A 22,528-nucleotide genomic window follows, 5' to 3' on the forward strand; every position below is an offset into this window, starting at 1 on the left:
ATTCAAACCATAATAGTCATTAAGTAGTATTCTAAAAACCCTTTCAATATTAAAAAAAAGTGTTCCTTATTTCCCTTTCTTTCCACCAGAAAAGCAAGCTTTTTGGGGGGGGTTAATATATCAAAATACATTATCTTGAGATTCTTTCATGCATTGTACAAGCTTCTAGAACTCTATTTAAAACTTGATTTCCACGAAAACATTTGCCATCTTAAAGTTAAGACTAGGTAAAGTTACAGGGACAAAGATCAGAAATGTTATTGCCAAGTTTAATTTAGTAAAATGAAATAAAATAAAACATTTAGTAAAAAGAGGCTAAAAGCTCCAACACAGCACAAAAAGAAACTTTCAAGCTCTTAATAAATTATATTAGCACTGCAGCCATTTCTGCCCTAAAAAGATAGAGCAGGTTACTACAAAGAAAGTGCAAATCAAAGTGTGCACATATCTGGTTAGTGTTCACTGCCTATTGACCATTAACTGGATTTGGTAAGTTAATTTCTTTTAACCCTGTTTTTAGCAACTCTATATTTTCCTATCAGGGATTAGTGAGGGGACAGGAATGTGATTCATGGGCTCAGAGCCCAGGAAGTTTATCTCTAGAATGTGTTAGATTTGGAAAGTCCAGGTAGAGTCTTGGGAAACCTGCCCATATCTGGGCAATTTTTTCCTGTGGCTCTCAAGAAGCCTGAACTTTGCTGCCAGTGGTGGAGATAAGACTTGTGCGAAGCACCTGGTAAGGAAAGATCTACTGAGAAGGATGAGATTTCCTCCTATTTACCTTGTGTAGGCCCTGCCCATCCTTTCCTCTCTGAAGTCAGTCTTCCAGTCTTAACTGGCTTTATTAACCCATTTTCTGTTGCTTTAACAAAACAAATAAAGTTACGTATTTCAGAAAGAAAAGCATTTATTTAACTCAGTTTTGGAAATTGAAAGTCTAAGATCAAGAAATTCTGTCTGTTTGGCCTCAGGTGAAGGTCCCCTTGGCTATAATACAACATGGTAGAGGAATAGAAAGGGAAAGATCCAAGTATATAGAGTCCAAAAAATATGGGGTGGGTTTGCTTTATAATTTTATAAAGTCAAGACCAGCATTAATCCTATGGCTATATCCTAGTGATCTAACTACTGCTCACTGGGACCTACCTGTTAAAGTTTCTACCTCTCTCACATTGCCACACTGAGGACCAAGTTTATATATAGCCCATGAACTTTTGGGAGACACATTCAAGCCCTATCCAAATCATATCACCAGCTGAGCTCATACTCTCACAGGAGATTTGGCACATTTGGGCTCCATTGACAAAGTTCTGAGGAGAGGTGTGGGAAGGATATAATCTCTGTCTGATAATATAGCAAGTACATAAATATATGTCACAATGGTTAGGTCAGTCCATGGGTCTGGAGTCAGAGATTCAGGGGTCTATTTATATAATCTTGCTAAGCCTCAGATTATGGATTTCTAAAATAAGCATAATAAATATGCTTTATGGAATGGCTGTGATAATTAAATGAGAAAATATGTTTAACGTGAATTGCATAACATCTGTCATGTACTAGGGTCTTATTCATTTATTTAATTATTATTCATTTATTTAACCAATGCATGTATATTAAACACTGACTTCATGCCAGGCACTGAGGTTTCAAGGACAAGAAAAACAGACATGATTCCTTTCTACAAAGAGATTATATTCTGGTAAATGTTAGTAATTGTAAATAAATGTTTGAAATGTTAGGGATTTTTTTTTTTACTATTATTATACAGTTTATCAGTTCTCTACTATTGCCTAAAAGCTTATCTCAAAACTTAGTGGCTTAAAACAATATACCTTTTTTAAATTTTAGTTTCTAGGGGCCAGAATTTTGGAAGTAGTTGAGTTGAGTGGTCTGGCATAGGTCCTCTCAAAGGTTGGCTGGGGCTGCAGTTACCTCATGGCTTAACTGAGGCTAGAGGACTTATTCCAAGATGGCGCCCATATGGCTGTTGATGAGAACCTATCCTTCCTCATCACGTGGGCTTCTCCATAGGGCTGCCTGAATCTCATCAGAACGTGACAGCCAGCTTCCCTCAGAGCAGGTGATCCAAGAAAGAGAGCCACATCCCATAACTTCCACCATATTCTAATTGTTAGAAGTGAGGCAAGCAGTTCAGGCCACACTCAAAAGGAAGAAAAGTAGCCTCCACCTTTTAGAGGGTAGAATTTGGGAGAACTTGTGGACATATTTTAAAATCTCTACATAAACTATGGGGGAGAGATGAGAGAAGAGAGTGGAGAGATTGGTGGGGGACAGATTCAGAGGGGTCAGCATGCTGAAGAGGGAAATTTACAGATGGAGGCCACAAAACTATATTGCTATTTTTGTCAGGAGTGATATGTGACTATCAAATCTGTGAATGAAATATATTGGGGTCAGAAAGACGGCCTTATCTGAGTACCTTCTGCTGTACAAGGTCCAAAGAATATAAGATTCATTTTCTAGAATGTTCCTGGATTCCGTTTCATTTCTGCTTCGCTTAAAATCTTTGAGAAAAACGTCTTGGGTTTTCTGAAGTACAGAGCATGAATTTTGAGACTATTTTTTTTTTAAATCTATGAAGACACTTTTTCAAGTTATAAAACTTATCAATATTCATAAAGCCAGAAACTATGTTCAGTCCCCATAAGTAAGCACAATATTTCTGATTTTCTTAGAAATTGTTGAAAACATTAAATCCTCAAGATTTCTCTCTTATGCCACAGTTCTCTCTCAGAGCTGATGATCATATATATTTATTTAAATAAAAGACAAGAAGCCTATCTTTGATTTGCCTTATTTTATTATTTATTCATTCCTCCTTGGAGAACACATGTATAAAAAAGAACCTGAGATCTTATCAGAGCAAGGAATTTTCCCACACCTCATGTAAAACATCTGCAATAACTTAAATGCCGGGCATCAGCAGTTAGACATTGGCGTGTTTGATTTACATGTGTTTAGTCTTACTAACCACCACATTCAATGAGTAGGCACCTTAAATCTGTTGGTTTATAGATAAAGCAAAGAAAACTCATCTGTTTCTCCTTCAACTGTATTTTAAGAATCAGAACTGGTGCAAGATTTCCAAACTGGTGCAAGATTTCCACGGGCAAAAATATTTTAGAAGCTAAGCTGGGAGCTTTGTAAATTTTCACAAAACTTTTTTTCATCGTATACCACTTACCCCATCGCTAATAATCTATGGTTAGGTCAATACTCTCAAGAAATACAAGCATTTTTTCGTTTTTTTTCCCTCCAGTTTTGTTTGTTTGTTTGTTTAGGGGGGGGTACCAGGGATTGAACTCAGGGGTATTTGACCATCGAGCCACGTCCCCAGGACTATTTTGCATTTTAGTTAGAGACAGGGTCTCACTGAGTTGCTTTGGGCCTTGCTTTTTTTTTTTTTCTTTAAATATCTTTTTTTTTTTTTGCTGAGGATCGAACCTTGTGCCTCACACATGCGAGGCAACTGCTCTACCACTGAGCTACAACCCCAACCTTAGTGCGTGGCTTTTGCTGAGGCTGACTTTGAACTCGTGATCTTCCTGCCTCAGCCTCCTGAGCTGCTGGGATTATAGGCATGCGGCACTGTGCCAGGATAGGTGGGTGTTTAATCTATCTCATTTCCTGATGACAAAGTAAGGAAGACAATTTGTATCTGATTTAGTAGCTCAATATTCACACTCAGAACTTTACAGTGAGTTCCATTGCTGGAGCCTCTCTCTGGTCCACGAGGCTCTCATGGCTTTGTCCTGTCTCCTTCTTTGCTCCCTCTTGTCCATTTGCATTGGCTTTCTCTTGCCCTTTCTAAGACTCTCCATCCCTCCTGCTAGGGAACTTTTGCTCACTCTGTTTATATTGTTCTCTCTGCTCACAGTGATCTTTCCTTCCACTTTCACTTTCATATTTTAGCTCAAGGAACTCTAGGGGAGCCTTTTCCAACCTTCCTATCTGGGCTAAATCCCCATGTAGTTTCCAGAGCTGTGTAACTCTTTTTTCTACCCTGTTTGTTGCTTTTCTAACACCTGTAGGTTTGTATGACTAATTCCCTTTCACCTTCCTTGTAGATGGAGGTTAAAGACCATGACTAGGTGCTTACCTCAGTGTTGTGGGCATTCTAGGTCCTTAGCCAAAATCTGTGGGGTAAATGTGTGAAGGTTCTAGGATTGGACTTCCACTATTGTCACTTTTTAGCTATGTTAACTTGGGTACATCACTTAAATTTTCTAGCTTTAAATTTGTCCCATGTCAAATGGAGTTGGTAATGTACACTGCCCTCATAGGGTTGTCATGAAGATTAAGTGAGGTAATTAATGTAAAAATACTTAACAGCGTGCAAGGCATGTAACAGAAAATAAATGTCTGACTGCTTATATTAATCTTCAATCATCACATATTTCCCTCAAAAAACACAATGGCTTTCTTTTGCTTTACAGCCAATATGATTTTTCAGTTGAGTTTAGACTAATGCTTTTTCATGCTTTTATAGGGAAAGAAATGAGCAAAAGAAGGATTTAGTTTCTTGACTGAGGTTGCTAGTTGCTTAAATTCCATTTTTATGTGTGTTTTTGTTTTGTTTTGTTTGTTCGTTTGCTTGTTTTTTGGTTTGTTTGTTTTTGTACTAGGGATTGAACCCAGGGATGCTTAAACACTGAGCCATATCCTCAGTCCTTTTTATATTTTATTTAGAGATAGGGTCTTGCTGAGTTGCTTTGGGCCTCCCTAAATTGCTGAGACTGACTTTGAATCCCCTCAGCCTCCTGAGCTGCTGGGGATTTCAGGTGTGCACCACCATGCCTGGCTATTTTTATGTTTTATTAGTGCATTGTGGTTTACAAGATCTGGGGATTTATCTTGACATATTATAAATGTATATAACATAATTTGCTCAAGTTCAATCACATTCTTCATTCTGATAATGAGGATCTTTACCTTCTTAAGTCTAAGATTCAGCCAGAAGTGCCACACATAAGAAGCCAGTCACGTGTGTGTGTGTGTGTGTGTGTGTGGCGCTGCAAATTGAACTCAGGGCCTTGTGCATGAGCGGCAAGCACTCTACCAACTGAACTATATCACCAGCTCCCAGTCACCTCCATTCATTTTTTAGTCTGATTCTTTTCTCTCTCCATCAAAGATTTCTCCCTCAGTTTAGCCTGAGATTTTCTATTCATTGATATTTATGGCTGAATGAATAAAGTGATATGGATCCTCCTTCTGAAGAACTGACTTTGGATCTGCTGCAAAGAAGACTGGATTTCACGGCCTGTTCTCCCCAGAAGCCCTACCCAAGAGGAGGGGAGAAAGAAGAAAGATGGTGTCTCCGTAGATGGATGGAATTCAGGAGCCCTCATCAGACCAATTGCATACTAGGTTTGAGAAGTCAGATGACTTTCAAATCTTCCCCACTAGTAGACATGTTAACCTATCCTATCACTGTAAACAAGCCTGGCACACTTACACATCATATGAATTGAGGTCAGTGCAGACTGTAGCCCAGCTTTATTGTCACACTCCTCAGGATTAAGTTCACTCCCATTCAAATTCTGGATTTTGTCTACTAATTTTAAATGTATTCCTAGCTTTTGGGCTTGCTAATTAAGCTTGGTATCTTCATCTGGGTATTTTCTCAGCCCCAGTGGTAACAATGATGTTAAAATAATGCATATTTATCATATACTTCCCATGTCTAGACATAATAAGCATCATTTATGATTTTATAATAATCTTTTATTACATTCAGTTTATAGACAAGAAAATTGAAGGTCATAGATATGAAATGCTTTTCTCAAGGCCACACAATTTGTAAGTGGTTGATTTCAAATTTGTATCCAGGACTGTCTGACACAGTAATTTACAATTTTTACCATGTCACATTATTTCTCTAAGGAATTAATCTTAGGCACATCTTCTTTTTTCTCTTCTTGACCTCCTTGAGAAAATATTTCTCTTTAATTTCTACTCTTAGAAATCAAATCCTAGATGTCATCCTCATTTGAACACCCAGTCTCTAGTGAAGCAATATTATTATCAGTATCGCCAGGCATATGTAATATTGTCTCATGATTGAGTCTCAGGTTTTTCACATCTGCTGTATTTGGGCAAATCAGAAAATGAGGTATAATGTAGGAAGAGGGAGGGAGATTGTTAGGAATGGTAATGTAGCAGGACTTGTAGGGAGGACAAAGAGACAAGTGGATGTCAGAAGAAACCAGTGCAGAGACAAAATGGTATTCATTAGCCAATCAAAGATTCTCTTAGGCCTTAATAGCCCATTAAACCGTGGGGCCCATTTGTGATGGGACCTCATCCAAGGGTGCATTTATTTAATCATTGCCCACTTCTAAACCCACAGGACCCTTGGGTATTCTTAGCACTGAGAACATATAGTCTTATTTCATAATTGACTTGCCCCCAAAGGCCTGAATACTAGCAAAGGAAATATCTCACTGGAAGAGGAACAAAGACTAAAAAAATCTGTGGTTATTTTAATGCTTCTACTGAATAGACCTACCAAGACATTGGGGACCTTCAGTGACAACACTCAAAGCAATAAGCTGTGTGCTAATTTCAAAGATAATATTAGATTTCAGGACCTCTATAGCTTTGGGCCATTTTTTTGCCAAGCACAATCCAACCGCAGTTTCAAAATAGCTGTTGTCTTTTATTGGAGGCAACAGCAACATCTTTTTCTATCCATGAGCCACTCGGAATCACAAGGAAAACTATGACTGCTTTCATCTTAGACAATGTCTTCAGTCGACACAGAAATGAGGTGAAGATGATCCAGTTGTCTTAGCCTGGTGACATTGATGGGCCATGTGGCAGAGACCCCCTAGAACTTGTTGCTCTGCTCCCAAGGAGCATCCTGACAAGACAGACAATAACAATTGAGCCTTTTGATCAGTGAATATGGCTCTACTCTAATTATCTTACATCCTAAAGCCCCTTGACTTGACCTCTTTGAAGTCTGAACGCCTGTTTTAGATCTTTGCAGTAATTTACGGAATATGTGCTATGGAAATGGAAATCTCCCTTGACCTGGACAAAGCCTGAGATAATGTTAATTCTCCCCAGGTCAATAAATAAGTCCATGTGTGTCTGTTCTGAATTAGCAACATGTGGAGGAAGTGATTCTGATGATGATGATAGAGCCTTAGATTTCCAGTGTAATTGCCACTTTCCGACAGACTTAGTGATGTGGAGCTCATACCAACAGCAAAAGCCAGGAAAATTGCTCAGATGTGGTCTTTTCATTGCTCATTAAAGTTATTTCCTTTTCATAATAAGAACAAGACAGTGCAAGCAGTGGAAGTTTTGGTGGTTCTCATCATGTAGCTCTTGACTTTTATTTAATAATCACAAAAAAATTCCATAAGCCTGCTACCGCTGAGATTTATGTCTTGTCTTTTTTATTATTTATATAAGCTACATATTCCTGATTCAGGGTCCTCCCATTTCATTTCTTTCCCATATGCCCTTGCCTTTCATTCTGTGGCAAATTTGGGTTGCTTATTATATATACCTCTTATATATCATGCCTGTTTCTACTTCTATGATTGTGGACAGCATCCTCTCCTTGCCCTTCCCCAGATCTGCCTCACAGATAGACTCCTCATGTCCTTCAAAACCCAGTTAAACACATCTGGGCATGGTGGTGCATCCTTGTGATCACAGTGACTCAGGAGGTTGAGGCAGGAGGATGGCAAGTTCAAGGCCAGCCTCAGCAACATAGTAAGACCCTGCCTCAAAATAAAAAATAAAAAGGGCCAAGGAGTAGCTCAGTGGTAGAGTGCCCAGGATTTGATCTCCAGTATCACCACAACAACAATCACAACAAAAACCTAATTAAACACAGACAGCAGTGTTAATAATGCAGGTAACTGTCAGTTTGAACATCAAATGAAAACATAAAGCAATTTTCACCTAATGCCTTAGTTATCTCTTCATTTGTACCTGTATTTAAGTATAAGTAAATATTTATTGGCTTCAAAAAAAGATTCAGGTATCATCTTCCATGAGTAGTGCTAGGTCTATTTAAGCCACCTGGCATATATAAAATGTAGACCTGGAAAAGGTTAACATTGTACACACATGTTAAGTTGTTTACAACTTCTCCTTTCTCTGGCTGAACATGGTGCAGAACCACACTGGTAGTATAATCATACAGGTATATAGGGTAATAATGGCTGCCCTATTCCACTGTTCTTCCCATCCCCACACCCTCCCCTCCCCTCCTTTCACTCCTCTCTGCGCAATCCAAAGTCCCTTCATTCTCCCCTTCCCCATTATGGAACAGCATCCACTTATCAGAGAAAACATTAGCTTTTTAATATTTTGGGTTTGACTTATTTCACGTAACATGATATTCTCTCCTTCCACTTACCTCCAAATGCCATAATTTCATTCTTCTTTAAGGCTGAGTAATATTCCATTGTGTTTATGTACCACATTTTCTTTATCCATTTAACTAGGTTGTTTCCATATTTTAGTAATGTGGCTGTGTCATTGTGTACAATGTGTCAAAAGGCATTCTACTGTCATGTAGAACTAATTAGAACCAATTAAATTGTAAAAAAAAAAAAAAGTCTAACACTGAATGAGCAAATGACTGCCACAGTGTAGGGTTTTGTAAACAAACAAACAAAAAAAAGGCCTTTGTTCTTGTTCTGAAGGGATTTGGGCAGTGCCTTGAGAAAAGCAAATGGATTGAAGGTAATGTGGTTAAAGCGCCTGTGTTTTTGTGCTCACTAGTATTTTCAACATATGCTACATTGGTCACAGATAAGACCAGTGCCTGGCTGCTCTACAGCCCTGATGGTGCTTGCTAGCAACTGGAGGAGCAACTGTGTCTTTTGTTTAAACTGAATGATGAACACATTGCTAGAGGCCATTTTGGGGATGCTTTTCCATATCTGCAGAAAGTATTAAACTAAATCAAATAAATATAAACAGAATCATCTAGGCAGCCTAGAGGCTGCCCAGTCTGACCTCCTAACAACATAACTCAGAATCAAAAGAGCTTTGAAAGTTAATGCATTTGGAGAAGAAAAAGATGACCATGACACTGAATCACAATATTCTCAAACCCTTTTCAGAAGGTTGATTCATTAAACTCATTAGTAAAATGAATTTCTCCAAATGCTTGCATTCTGTTTTCAATTTCTTAAAGTCAAGCATCCAGAGTATACACAATGATATCCTATCAGAGAGAGAGAGAGAGATACAAACTCAATTTTTAGAGCAGTTTGGGGCTCAGAGCGAAATTGAGAAGAAGGTACACAAATACCCCATATATGTCCTGTCCCTGCCCCCCCCCCATAACTTCCCAACATCCCTCACTGGAGTGAGACATGTATTATCACTCAAAGTTCTTAGCTGACATTGGGGGGCCACTCTTGGTGTTATACAAATGTGGATTTGGGCAAATGTATAGTGTCAAAGTATCCACCATTTTAGTATCAGTGTGTTTTCAACTGCCCTAAAATCCTCTGTTATCTGCCTGTTTATCCTTCCCACTCCCATAACTCCAAGAAATCACTGGTGTCTTCACTGTCTTCATTAATTTTACCTTTTCTAGGATGTAATATAGTTGGATTTATGCAGTATGCAGCCTTTTTTATTGGTTTCTTTCACTTAGTAATATGTGTTTAAATTTCCTCTGTATCTTTTCGTGATTTGATAGTTCATTTCTTTTTAGTACAGAATAATATAATCCATCATCTGGATGCACCACAGTTTATTTTTCCATTTACCTACTGAAAGATGTTTGGTTGCTTCCTAACTTTGTCTATTGTGAGTTAAGCTGCTATAAACACCTTTGGGGTAAATACCAGGTAGCATGATTGCTAGGCTGTATGTGAGGAACATAATTAGTTTTTTAAGAAAATGCCAAGCTGTCTTCCAAAGTGACGGTACCACTTGTGTTCCCATCAGCAATGAAGGAGAGTCCTCATTGCCTCACATTTGCCAGTATTTGGTATTGTCAATGTTTTTGATTTTGGTCATTGTTTGTCAAATATTTTTACCAGCCTGTGACTTGTTTTTCGTTCCCTTGGCAGCATCTTTTTACAGAGCATAATATTTTAATTTTAATGAAGTCCAGTTTAACAGTTTTTTTTCTTTCTTGGAGCATGCCAGTCTGTGTGGGGGGAGGCAGCCATTTACCCTATAATCTCACTTATAAATCTAAAAAGAGTTGTTGGTTTTCAAGTCCATTCCCTGCCTACTTGTTAGATTGGAATGGCAACATCCGAGCTCATTATATGTTGAAGCCCAAAGTCCAATGCACTTATTTTTTGTTGCCTATGCCTCTGTTAGTTTAAATTTTTAGTAGTTTTCCTCAGTTAATATTAAGTAATAGAGGTATAGAGGAGAAATGGGTGACAGTGGAGTCTGAGTTATGCTGTTTTCGGGTATATGATTGCCACATCCCTCCCCCTTCTCCTCCTCCTCTTCCTCCTCCTCCTCTTCCTCTTCCTCCTCCTCTTCCTCTTCCTCCTCCTCTTCCTCTTCCTCCTCCTCCTCCTCCTCTTTCTCCTCCTCCTCCTCCTTCTTTTACACAAATGGAACACAACTATTCATTTCTCTTGTTATATAGGATGCAGAGTCACACCATTTGTGCAATATTACATGTGCATAGGATAATAATATCCATCTCATTCCACCATCTTTCTCACCCCCATACCCCATCCCCTCCCCTCACTTCCCTCTGCCCAATCCAAAATTCCTCCATCCCTGCCCCCCCCCCCATTATGGATCAGCATCCACATATCAGAGAAAACATTTAGCCTTTGGTTTTGGGTCACATCCCTTCTTGTTATGTTTTCTACATTCTGAAAGTATGAGAGAGCAGAGGCTTGCTGGGAAACTTTGGATTGACCAGGGGAAGATAGGGCTGAACCACACTTTCCTGAAGTTTAAAGGCTTGTCTAGTTATTTCTGACACCCCAATTGGCTTTATAACCGACTATGGTACTGAAAGGCTACCAGGTTGAATGGGATGGTGAACTCTTCCTGGCACATCAGGGTCACTTCATTCTTTGGCTACACTTAAAGTGACACATATTTTTTTTTCCCCAGGACCCTATTTTTCTTTAAACCCATTTCCCAGGCACCCATTGTGCCCCTGCTGTCAGGAATTGGCAAACCACATCCCATAAGTCCAGTCCAGTCCACTGGTTTTGTAGAGCTTGTAGCTAAGAACTGTTTTAGATTTTTAAATGGTTAGAAGAAAACTAAAAAATGAAAATATTTTGTGACACAAGAAAAATATATGGAATTCGTATTTAAGGACCCATTCTTAATGTTGCATCCGCACATGGTCATGCTCATTTGTTTACTTATTCTCTGTGGCTGTTTTCACATTCCATTGGCAAAGTTGGAGAGTTAAACTGTAAATCTTGCAAAGCCTAAAATATTTACTGCCTGGCACTTGACAGAAAAAAAAAAAGTGCTCACTCCTGAGGTAGGTCAAAGCATCAGATTTGGTTGGAATCCTGGGTCTATCAGAGACAAATCTCTTAACCTCTCTTAACTTCAGTGTCCTTATTTTTACATTTGGATATAGTTCTTTTTGTCATAGAGATTCGTGAGAGGAAAATGAGACAAACATTTAGGATTGATACAACAGCTTCTGCTATCTCAAATCTCCCACTCCACAGATCCTTAAGTCTTCTGTTAATAACCTTTACACAGACCGCACCACAAACCGTAAGTCAGATCTCAGCCTGAGTCATTATTGTTTATCAGGTTCTGCATTTTCTTTTTATTTTTTTATTAGAGCAGTATAGTTATGCATAGTAGTTAGGTATGTTTGGACAAAATATCCCACTAGTTTATTTATTTATTTTTTGATTGTTCTTTCTACATATACACAAAGTGAAATTCCCTGTGGTATATTTATATATGCATATAACATGACTTTGTTAACTTCATTCCATATTTCTCCCCTCTCCCAGCCTCCTTCCCTCTCTCTCACTCTCCTTCTTCTATTACATTGATTTTCCCTATATATTTATGATCTCTGATTCCCCCCATGCCTTCTTTCATTTATTTTGCTCTAGCTTTCACATATGAGAGAAAACATTGGTTTTCTGAGTCTGGCTTATTTTACTTAGTATGATTCTCCATTTCCATCTATTTTCCTGCAAAGGACATAATTTCATCCTTCTTTATGACTGATTAAAACTCTATTTTGTATATATACCATATTTTCTCAATCCATTCACCAGTTGATGGGCAACTGAGTTGATTCCATAATTTGGCCATTGTGAGTTGTGCTGCTATAAGCATTGAAATAGCTGTAGTGCTATAGTGTGCTCATTTTAGTTCTTTTGGATAAATACAGTGGAGTGGGATAGCTGGGTCATATGGTGGTTCTATTCCTATTGAGGAATCTCCATATCACTTTCTAGAGCAGTTGCACTAATTTGCAGCCCTACCAACAATGTATCAGTGTGCCCTTTCCCCCACATCCTCATCAGCATGTATTATTATTTGTGTCCTTGATAATTGCCATTCTGACTGGAGTGAGATGAAATCTTAATGTAGCTTTTGATTTGAATTTCCCTGATTGCTAGGGATGCTGAACATTTTTTTTTTCATATATTTGTTGGACATTTTTGTTTCTTCTATTCAGAAATGTTTGTTTAGTTCTTTTGCCCATTTATTTATTGGGTTATTTGATTTTTTTTTAGCATTCAGTTTTTTGAGTTCTTTATATATTCTGGATATTAGTCCCCTCTCTGAAGAGCAAGTGGCAAAGATTTTCTCCCATACTGTAGGCTCTTCATGCTTTTGTTTCCTTTCCTGTGCGGAAGTTTTTAATTTGATGGTATCCCACTTACTGATTCTTGATTTTATTTCTTGTCTTTTGAGAGTCTTGTAGAGGAAGTTAGTGCCTGCACCTCTATGATGGAAGGCTGACCCTGTTGTTGTTGTTTTTCCCTACAAAATACATGTTTTTTTATATACCTGATAAGTCTTTGGTTCATTTTAATTTAACTTTTGTGCAGGGTAAGAGATACTTTCATTCTTCTACATATGAGAGAAAACATTGAACCCTTGACTTTCTGAGTCTGGCCTATTTCACTTAACACGATGTTCTCCAGTTCTATTAATTTACTAGAAAATGCCATCATTTTCATTCTTCTTTATGGCTGAGTAAAATTCCACTGTGTTATTTAGGTTCCTTCTATATGAGTGAGAGGCACTCTCTAGGCTCAGGGATAAACTGTGAAAATGTCAGTCATGGTCCCTGTCTTTGAGAACTGATTGTCTATAGGAAGTCACAGGTAAAACCTTTAGTGGATGCTCAGCCAGACCCTTGGGATACTCAGAGGAATGTAAGCTAATTCTCTTTTATCAGAAGATCTGGGTGAAATATTGTTCTTTGCTAAGCTGAAAGGAAATTCTAGAGGTTCTGCTTGATATCTACTTTTGTATTCTGATATTGTTTATTATCACCTTATGACCATCATCAATTTTCTTATCCTTTCTCTAGGAAATTTTTCTTAAATAGGTTAAAAGAATGTTTTATTTTTATTACATAGAAAAAATAAGAAACAATAGTGTAATAGTGATTTTTATAGAAAATTATAGGAAATACAGGCAATTGATAAGACTTCTATGTTTCATTTAAGTTAACAAAGCTGTTCTGAGAGTGTCCCACATGATGGGGAAGTTTTTCCAGCTGTTGAACTTGGTCTTTCTTCACATTGAATAATGTTCTTTTTCTGTTGTAATATTTTGGCTTTCAATCTCACAAAACAACCATTATGTTAACATGGTATTATTATATTTTTGTGCATTAAATTTCAAGGATGTTAAATAATTGCATTTCAAAAATTTTTCAAATATTTTAAATTTCATTCCAATTTACAGTACTCAAATTAGGTGAGAAAAAAATTTTAAAAATGCACCCACCAGGAACTTTATTTAAATAATTTTTCTGTTTAAACTTTGGCAGTAACATTATTAAAACATCCAGGATTTCTGTTGTCATCTTATTAAATTCAGGGAACAGCAACGAGAGAGAGAAATAGAGAGAAGACTCTCTTCAGAGTGGCATGACATGACATTTTTTTCAGGGGATGCTCCTGAGTTATGTTACTGTTTTTTTCTAGTATGCTTTTTCCCCATTATTGGTCTAGAAAATCCTAGCTTTCATCAGGAGTCGGAACAAACATCAATTCCTTTATAAAATGTTCCTATTCCCCCTTTTTTTTTTCCTGGACAAAGTTGGTATCTGCATATTCTGAGATTCTGTAGCACTTCATTATATAACTTCTCATGCTCACTGTAATTGTTTATTTTCACTGCTGTCCCTGCCATTAGACCTTGCCATTCCCCAAAGTATATACTATATTATATTCATCTTTGCATCCTCTGCTTCCTAAATACTGTTTGATACTTACCAGGTCCCAGTAAGTGTTGGATAAACAAATGAGTAAGCATCTGACAAAAACAAAAACAAAAACAAAAAAAAAACAGCACTGAAGAGAGTGCCCAGGGCTCCTGGGTATCACATGAAGTCAAGTCTACTGGTGTCTAATTCTGTCCTGGGCACGTGAGCATCATCTAACTTAACCCTCATTACAACCCAGTGAGGAGCACTGTTACTTCTGCTTTATAAACAAGGAAACGGATGCCTAGGTTAGGAGACTTTTCCATATTTGTAAATGTAGCTCCACACATGGAGAGTAGGCCCTCAATAAGCAGCTGTTATTATTAGCACATGGAAAAGAGACAGGCCTTATTCTGGGTGGTTCCAGAAACCAAAATGGGAATTGGCACATAGACCTTGACTTGTTAAATTTAGTTCAAGAAAAAAAAAAGTATTACCTTTTTAGAGCTGTCCAGAAGTGCAACCGCATCCGCAAGTCTAGAAAAATGCCTGTCCCTCAACATATTCAATCTGAGGCTGGCAGGGGGTTCCAGGTCATTTGGAACTGAGATTCCCTCATGGGTGGGAGGCAAGAGTTCATGGCCCATAGCCTATCTCCAGTTGTTGTGTGGTCACTCATCTAAATGCCCCTACCTATACAATGTCACTGGACAACCACAGCACTCTCCATTGCCTAACTGGGCCTCACAGCACATTTCACTCACTGTAGTTAGAGCATATTACTGTTGCTTTATTTGTTGCCCTATATTTTCTGCCATCTTGACCAAAACAAAAGGTTCATGATGTCAGACACAGAGTTCCGTGAACTTGCTGAATCCCCAGAGTAGGAGCTGGCTCTCCCAGGCACTTGGTAAACATTTGTTGAATGAATGAAGAATGGATGTTCCATTTATACTCTCAATTTATATGTGGACTTGGAAACATATTTGCTCTCTTACATCCTCCTTGCTCCTGATGACACTCTTCATTCTTCTGTGTCATCATTGCTCCCCAGGTACCCACATTTCAGATGCTTTGGTGCTCCCCATGGAAAAGACATTCCTCTGAAAGAGTTATGTTGTGAAGGACCTAAAGCCTGTGACTGAAAGCCCTGAGGAGCCCTGGGTGTGGTGTCCTCATCATTTATCAGCCCATTTGCCATTGCCCGGAACATGTGGAGATTCCTTAGATGTTAACATGTATGGGAGAGCAAATTCCTCCATTCGGCCTACAATTCCAAGTACCACCCTCTAAAAAAATAAGAGATGACCCCTTCCCTTTGAAAGAGCAATGTGGAATAAATGAGAAGAAAGAAATAAAAATCCATTGCTGGGGAACATGGTATCCCACTTTGGACATACCCACTCATATGGAGGAACCTCCATTAGAAAAGTGCTCCTGGTCTCTCTCTTGCCTCTGCGTATTTATCCCTGGGGGAAGAGTGACTTTTAGGCAGTGCATTTGAGGGAGGCTCTTTCTCCCTTTCTCTCTTCCTTCTCTCAGGAGGTGTTTGCTGGAAGGAAACCCATGTTTTGGTTTGTCCTTTACCAAATGGTCACTTTGGCAATCAAGTCTCATCAGGAGAGACCTGATACTTTCTAGTGTTGCCTACAATGGGTATTTCTGATTCATTTTGGGCTATAGTTATAGGAAACCCATTTCATTGCTCATCTAAGCTATGCCTATCAACTGAGCCTTCATTAATGATTAAACAAATATTTTAAGCTTTATTGGACTGCCTTTTGCTTTAGTTGGTTCTAAATTTGGGTGGTAAGATGGCGTATGTATTAGTCAGCTTTTTGTTGTAACTAAAATACCTGATAAGAACAACTTAGAGAAGGAATAATTCATTTGGATTCACAGTTTCAGAGATTCAGTCCATGGTTGGCCAACTCCATTGCTCTAGGCCTGAGGTTCGGCAGAACATCATGGCAGTATGGAATGGTAGAGGAAGGCTGCTCAGCTCATGGAAGCAATGGAGCAGAGAAAGGGAGCGAGAGGACTGAGGGACAAAATAGAATCCCCAAGGACAGGCCCCAAAGTGACCCACTTGACCCACTTTCCAGCTACACACCACCTGTCTATAGTTACCACTCAGTAGTTCATTCAAATTATTCATCCATCAAATGGATTAATCCACTGTCAAGGTTACTGCTCTCATAGTCTAGTCATTTCACCTCTGAACACTGTTGCATTGAATATAATGATTCCAACACATAAGCTTTTGAGGGAAACTTAATATCCAAACAATAACAGGGTGCAATTTATTAACCCCTTAAAATCTAAAAAAAATTGAGATAATAGGGTTATGATAGTGTTGAGATCTTCTTATCACCCAGGTAGGGCAGGACAGAGCAATCTGGCTTCCCAAAGATTCTCCTCTCATGTCTGGGAATATGATGATTTTCTCATGTCTGTTGTCTATCTGTACATGTAACATAGGGATTTACATAAAACTGGGTACCCAGGGATCCAAGATATCTCCTGTGGTCTGAATAAAAGGGCTTAGGTGATGGGCAAGAGCCGTTAACCTCCCAATATGTTAGAAATTACTGTTTTCCCCTATTCTCAAGGATATACTGAGAATACCTACGTCTGTCTTTGAACTCACAACAAGGATATCCCGGAACCTCTAGCATATGGCTAATAATCTTCTCTAGTTCTCCTCTAATATGTCTGCCTCTCCTCCGAAAAGAAGCATCTGGGGTTGAATCCCATTGCCATTGGTCTAATTGCTTTGCATTTCTGATTGGATTCCAAGGACAAGCTAACTTTTAGTGGGTTCTAGGTGTGATTCATAACCTTGGGTGACATTGTACCTTTTATTAAATTCTCAGAATGAGGGTAATGATGACCATCTCAGATAATAATCCCATTATTCCATGCATCACTTGGACAAGATGAAGACCTAGAGAACTTCCTTGTTTCCTTTATTTTGCAAATTAATTTCCTGTCTCATCACAAATCTTTATCTTCTGCTGCATTTAAAACTCTGCAACTTGGGAGACTCCATGGACACAAACAAACTTGTGTCTGTTTGATTCTTGTCTCTTTCTTTTTACCCGGGTCCTCACTTTCTTATCATTTCCATCTTCACACATCTCTCAACCACTTCTGTTAACTACTCTCTCCTCCTCATCCCAGAATATGAAAAACAGAAGCCTATGTAGACTCTACAGATAGTTGATTATTCCTGCCTTCTAAGAGTAGGAATAAAAGCTAGAAGATTAATAAGGAGTGGAAGATAAAATTCATTGAGTTTTATGCTTATAACCTATGCTCCTTTCTTGTATATTTCAATCAATAGGATTCTTTTGAAGTTTTGAAGGCAGCAAACAGACTATTACCAAAAGGATGAGCTCTGGCTAGGAGGCAATGTGTCAGTCAGTGGGAAGAGCAGAGGCTGTTTGAGAAATAGGGTAGTAGACGAGAAGTTCAGATTATGTGAGTGTTGAACCCTTTTCCATTAAGATATGCAAGAGGGATTTTTCTTAATTACTAACTTAAACCTATCCAACCTAATAAAAACAGAGGTCCTGATAACCCTCAGAGAAAAAAGAACAGGCCAGGTCCATGGCGGCTCCTGGTTTAAGGTTCAGTCACTTCCCAGGGATGGATTTTCTCCTTCCTTGGCTGGAGGCCAAGGTGTGTGCACTCAATGAACTTTATGTATGCTGTCATGTGCAATTTTTACAACTCCACAAGTGTAGGAGGAATGGCAGTTTTTCCCATCCAGAGGAGGAAATGGAGGCAAAGAGGTGTCCTGTATTCTGCACAGGTCAAACAGCTGGGAGTGCAGGTCTGCATTTAAATGAAGTCGGCCGTCTCTAAGCCCAGAAGCTTTTCACCATACCACACTGCTTCTGCTGGATTCTGGCCACCTCCCATGATTCCCTAGTTCATCTTTGATCCATTCCACCCACCGCTGCAGGGTCCTCACCCTCTGGAAGGTCACAATCTGGTGTCTCACAGGAGGAAGTCAAGCTAGCAGCTCGAACAGAGGAGGTGGGATCACAGACTGGCCTGGGAGTGTTGTCTGATGGCTGCTGCTTGGCTGCAGCCATGAAGCACTTATCCACGATGGTTTTATTTTTCCCAGGAGAAGAAAGAGACTCTGGGAAGGCGCCAGGGACGCTTTTACATCCCAAGGCCCTGGGAGAAATCCCAAGAAGAGAGTCTGAGCACAAATGTATGAAGGCGACAATGAAGCTCTGCTTAGGAGACCACATATGCACTCAGCATGCTGAGAACCCAGAAACCACCCTGGCTCTACTCCCCCCACCCCAAGATTTCTACTAAGATGCTTCACATGCTGGTCCTTCCACTGGCAGACCATCCACATTTGACTGCAAAAACCAAGGGCCTGGGGTTCTGGGGCAGCTAGATGTTGCTTTAGGGAAGTTCAATTTTTAAAAATAAAATACATAAAATTGGGTACAGTTAGCCTTCATAGCTACAATTTCTGTATCTGCATATTCAGCAAATCTGTAAATATTGAAAATATTAGGAGAGTAAAAACCCATAGAAAGTAATGATGCAACAATTAAAATAGTACAAATAAACAACACAGTATAACAGCTATTTACAAAGCTTTTGCATTTTACTGGATATCATAAGTCATCTAGAGCTCATTTAAAGTATTTGGAAAGATGTGCATAAGTCATGTGTAAATACTATACCATTTTATATAAGTGACTGAGCATCATGCTTTTTGGTATCCAAAGATGGGTCATGGAACTAATCCCTATGGATACTGAGGGATGACTATTTCCATTATGAAACAAGTCAATTCATTTAAATAGTCTATAAAGATCATACAGAGCATAACCAGGCTGTGGAAATCTAGTCACATTCAAGCTTTTCATCAAAACATGGCTACGAGGGCTGGGGATGTGGCTCAAGCGGTAGCGCGCTCGCCTGGCATGTGTGCGGCCCGGGTTCGATCCTCAGCACCACATACAAACAAAGATGTTGTGTCCGCTGAAAACTAGAAAATAAATATTTAAAAAATCTCTCTCTCTCTCTTTAAAAAACAATAAAAAATTAAAATTAAAATTAAAAAAAAACATGGCTACAAGAGAAAGCCCAGGCCCAGTTTTAGCCACTAAGTTGGAGGCTTGTGGAGCAAGAAAGCAACACAAACACAAAATATTGTGAATATTGCTATCTGCTTGCCTGCCAACAGGGTTAAGGAGATTTCTAAATCTGCTGTGGTAGCCTCTCTTGGCTAAGAACAGTGACATTTTCACCTGTTGCCTTCTCACCCACCAAAATCTGGGGCAGCCAGCAATTTTATCCACGTTTGGAGCAGTGTGAAAAGCAAGCCCCAGCCAGTGGGGGTACACTTGGGTTATCATCTCAGAACTGGGTCAGATGGCTGTTTAAAATTTTAAATCTACTCTTAAATCTTGGGCCTCTGGCTGGCACCGGTTCAACTCAAGGGCACAGAAGAACAAGCTGTTTGCTGCTGCTGTGCAGGAGGATCAGATGAAGGGGTCACCTCGTGCCCCATAATGGCCACACAATCTCAGCAGCCCTTCGTTCTGGCTCAGTGTCATAGCTGCTAGCCCTCACCACTTGGTTTCAGAACTGGAAATAGCATGCCCTTTTTAGAACCTGCAGTGACTCCCAAAAAGCTCACTCAAATGAAAACCCCAAACTGCATTCTGAGGACTTGCCAGGGTTTGTCCTGCAGATCTGCTTATCTGTGCTCACAAGCTACTCTGCCTGTTTCTCACTTTGAGGCATCTACTTTCCAAAGCTAGACTACACTGCCAATTCCTCCTCTGAAAGTAAGCTTTGCTGCCTCACCATCCTACTAGGATTTTGTCTTCATGAGGACAATGACACCATCTATTTTTACTTAACAGTGATATCTCCAGTACATTGTCTACTGTATGAATGATGAGTGTTAAGAGGTCAAAGGTTAAGACAAACTCTTAAAGCAGTAATTAGAGCAGTGTGGGACTAATGCATAGATGAACAAGTCAATCCCAGGGGCAGATGAGATTCCCAAATACAAATTACAGTTGCTCCTCCATATCCAGGGGGAGGTTTTCTCCAGGACCTGCATGAATACCAAAATCCAGGGATGCTCAAATCCCTCATATAAAATGAGGGAGTGTTTACATATAGCTACCACATGCTTTAAATCACCCCTAAATTTCTTCTAATGACTAAGGAATGTGAATGATATATTAGTAGTTCTTATAGTATGTTTTTCAGGGAATAAAGACAGGAAGAAAAGTCTGCACATGTTCAGTGCAGAAGTAATTGTCCCTCTGAATATTTTTTATCTAAGGTTAATCACATCTGCAGATGTGGAATCCATGGGTACAGAGGGCCCAGTGTGTGTGTGTGTGTGTGTGTGTGTGTGTGTATGTAGGTGTGTGTGTGTGTGCATTCATGTGTGCATGTGTGCATGTGTGTGCATGTATGTATGTAATATGATAATTTATTCATCCTACAAATATTTACTGAGAAGTCTATGCACTATGCATGAAAATAGGTCCTAGAAAAATACTAGTGAATAAGCCAAAACCTATTGCTCTAATGGAGTGACTGGTGGGTGATGGGAAACATACACTTTTAATAAGTGCTCATGAGGACTGATTTTATGTTCCCATCTCAAGAACTTTGAAATCATTGCTTCCTCTGTTTAGAAGTCTCCTTTCTTCTTTACCAAGATAGTTGTATTGCTTATTGACTTATTTGATTATGGTCTTACTGAAATGTCACACCCATAGAAAGGGCCCTTCACTGATTGTCTTTTCTAAATGTCAGTCCCCATCACTATCTACCCAGACTTCTTTTTCTTGTTACACTTATCATTCCCTAACAGTAGGTTATATAATATACATCTTTGTTTATTGCTTGTTTCTTCCACTAGAATGAAAGCTCTCTGAAAATAGGAACATTGTTCACATTTGTATCCTCAGTCCTTGGAACAGTGCCTACCTGGGTGCACCTGTCAAATCCACAGTAATGAATAAGTATTATCACATGTCAAGTTGTCTTTCCAATCATCAAGAAAAGCTCATATTAATCAATAAACAATTTTGGGATAAGCACCTCTACATTGGCCTATACTTATCAATAAAGGCTAAATTACTTAATAAATATATTAGTGAAATATATATGAAAAAAATGAAAAATGACAGATCTTAAGTGGTTTATCAAGAATGGCCTGCCCCAAAGTGACCACCATGTAACTGCCACCCAGATGTAGGAAGAGGACATCAACAATCCAAAGAAAGCACCTCTGGAGGCCAAGCCAATTAGGGAAACCAACCATTCCAGTGTAGTCAGGATTAACCTAGTTTTAGCACTCCTAAATCCTGTGTCATAGGTAACTCCTGCAGTTCTCTACCGAAGACACTCCTTTCATAATGTCTGATGCCATAGATTAGCTTTGTTTGTCATTGAACTTTAAGTAAATGAAATTGTGTGATTTCATGCAATAACATTTTCATGAAATTTATTTGTAGTTTTGCAAGTAGAGGGAACTCAGTCATTGTATTGCTATAAATTGCTCTATAATAAGGTGACTGAGTTCCTTCTTCCCAGTGTATTTATTCATTCAGTACCAATGGGCATTTGAATTGTTTCTAATTTGGGGCTATTAAAAATAAAGGTGTGGCTTTTTTTGTGGCTCAGTGGTAGAGTACTTGCCTAGCATGTGTGAGGCAATGGGTTCAATCCTTAGCACCACATAAAATGAATAAATAAATGAAGATATTATGTTCATATACAACTAAAAACTATTTTTAAAAAAGCTATTATAGGCTTGGTGAACTATGAATACATTTCTGTTGGATGTACGTAGTTCTCAGAATGGAACAGTGGGTCATGGAGTTTGAGGATGTTCACCTTTACAGACACTGCCAAAGAGTTTTCCAGAATGTCTTACATCAATTTATACTCTGATTAGCAGTGTATAATGATTTTAATTTCTCCATAATTGACCAACACTTGGTATGGTCATTCCTTTTAATTTTATCTATTTTTCTGAGTGTGTAAAAGCGATATCTTACCATGACTTCAATTTGCATTTTCCTGCAGATTGTTATGTCTTTTAAAGTGCCTGTTTAAATCTTTTGATTTTATATTGAATTATCTAGCTCT

At 38.8% G+C, this 22,528-nt stretch overlaps 1 long non-coding RNA gene across 1 annotated transcript in view; it reads left to right on the forward strand.

Annotated features, from left to right (window-relative positions):
• Positions 1-22,528, forward strand: part of LOC131423940 (uncharacterized) — a 121,179-nt gene that overhangs the window by 41,198 nt on the left and 57,453 nt on the right. The gene's annotated exons all lie outside the window — the stretch shown is intronic.

This window comes from Marmota monax, unplaced genomic scaffold (assembly GCF_021218885.2).
Source record: "Marmota monax isolate L192 unplaced genomic scaffold, Marmota_monax_Labrador192_F-V1.1 WCK01_AAM20220418_F8-fsc00005, whole genome shotgun sequence".
Lineage (NCBI taxonomy): Eukaryota > Metazoa > Chordata > Mammalia > Rodentia > Sciuridae > Marmota > Marmota monax.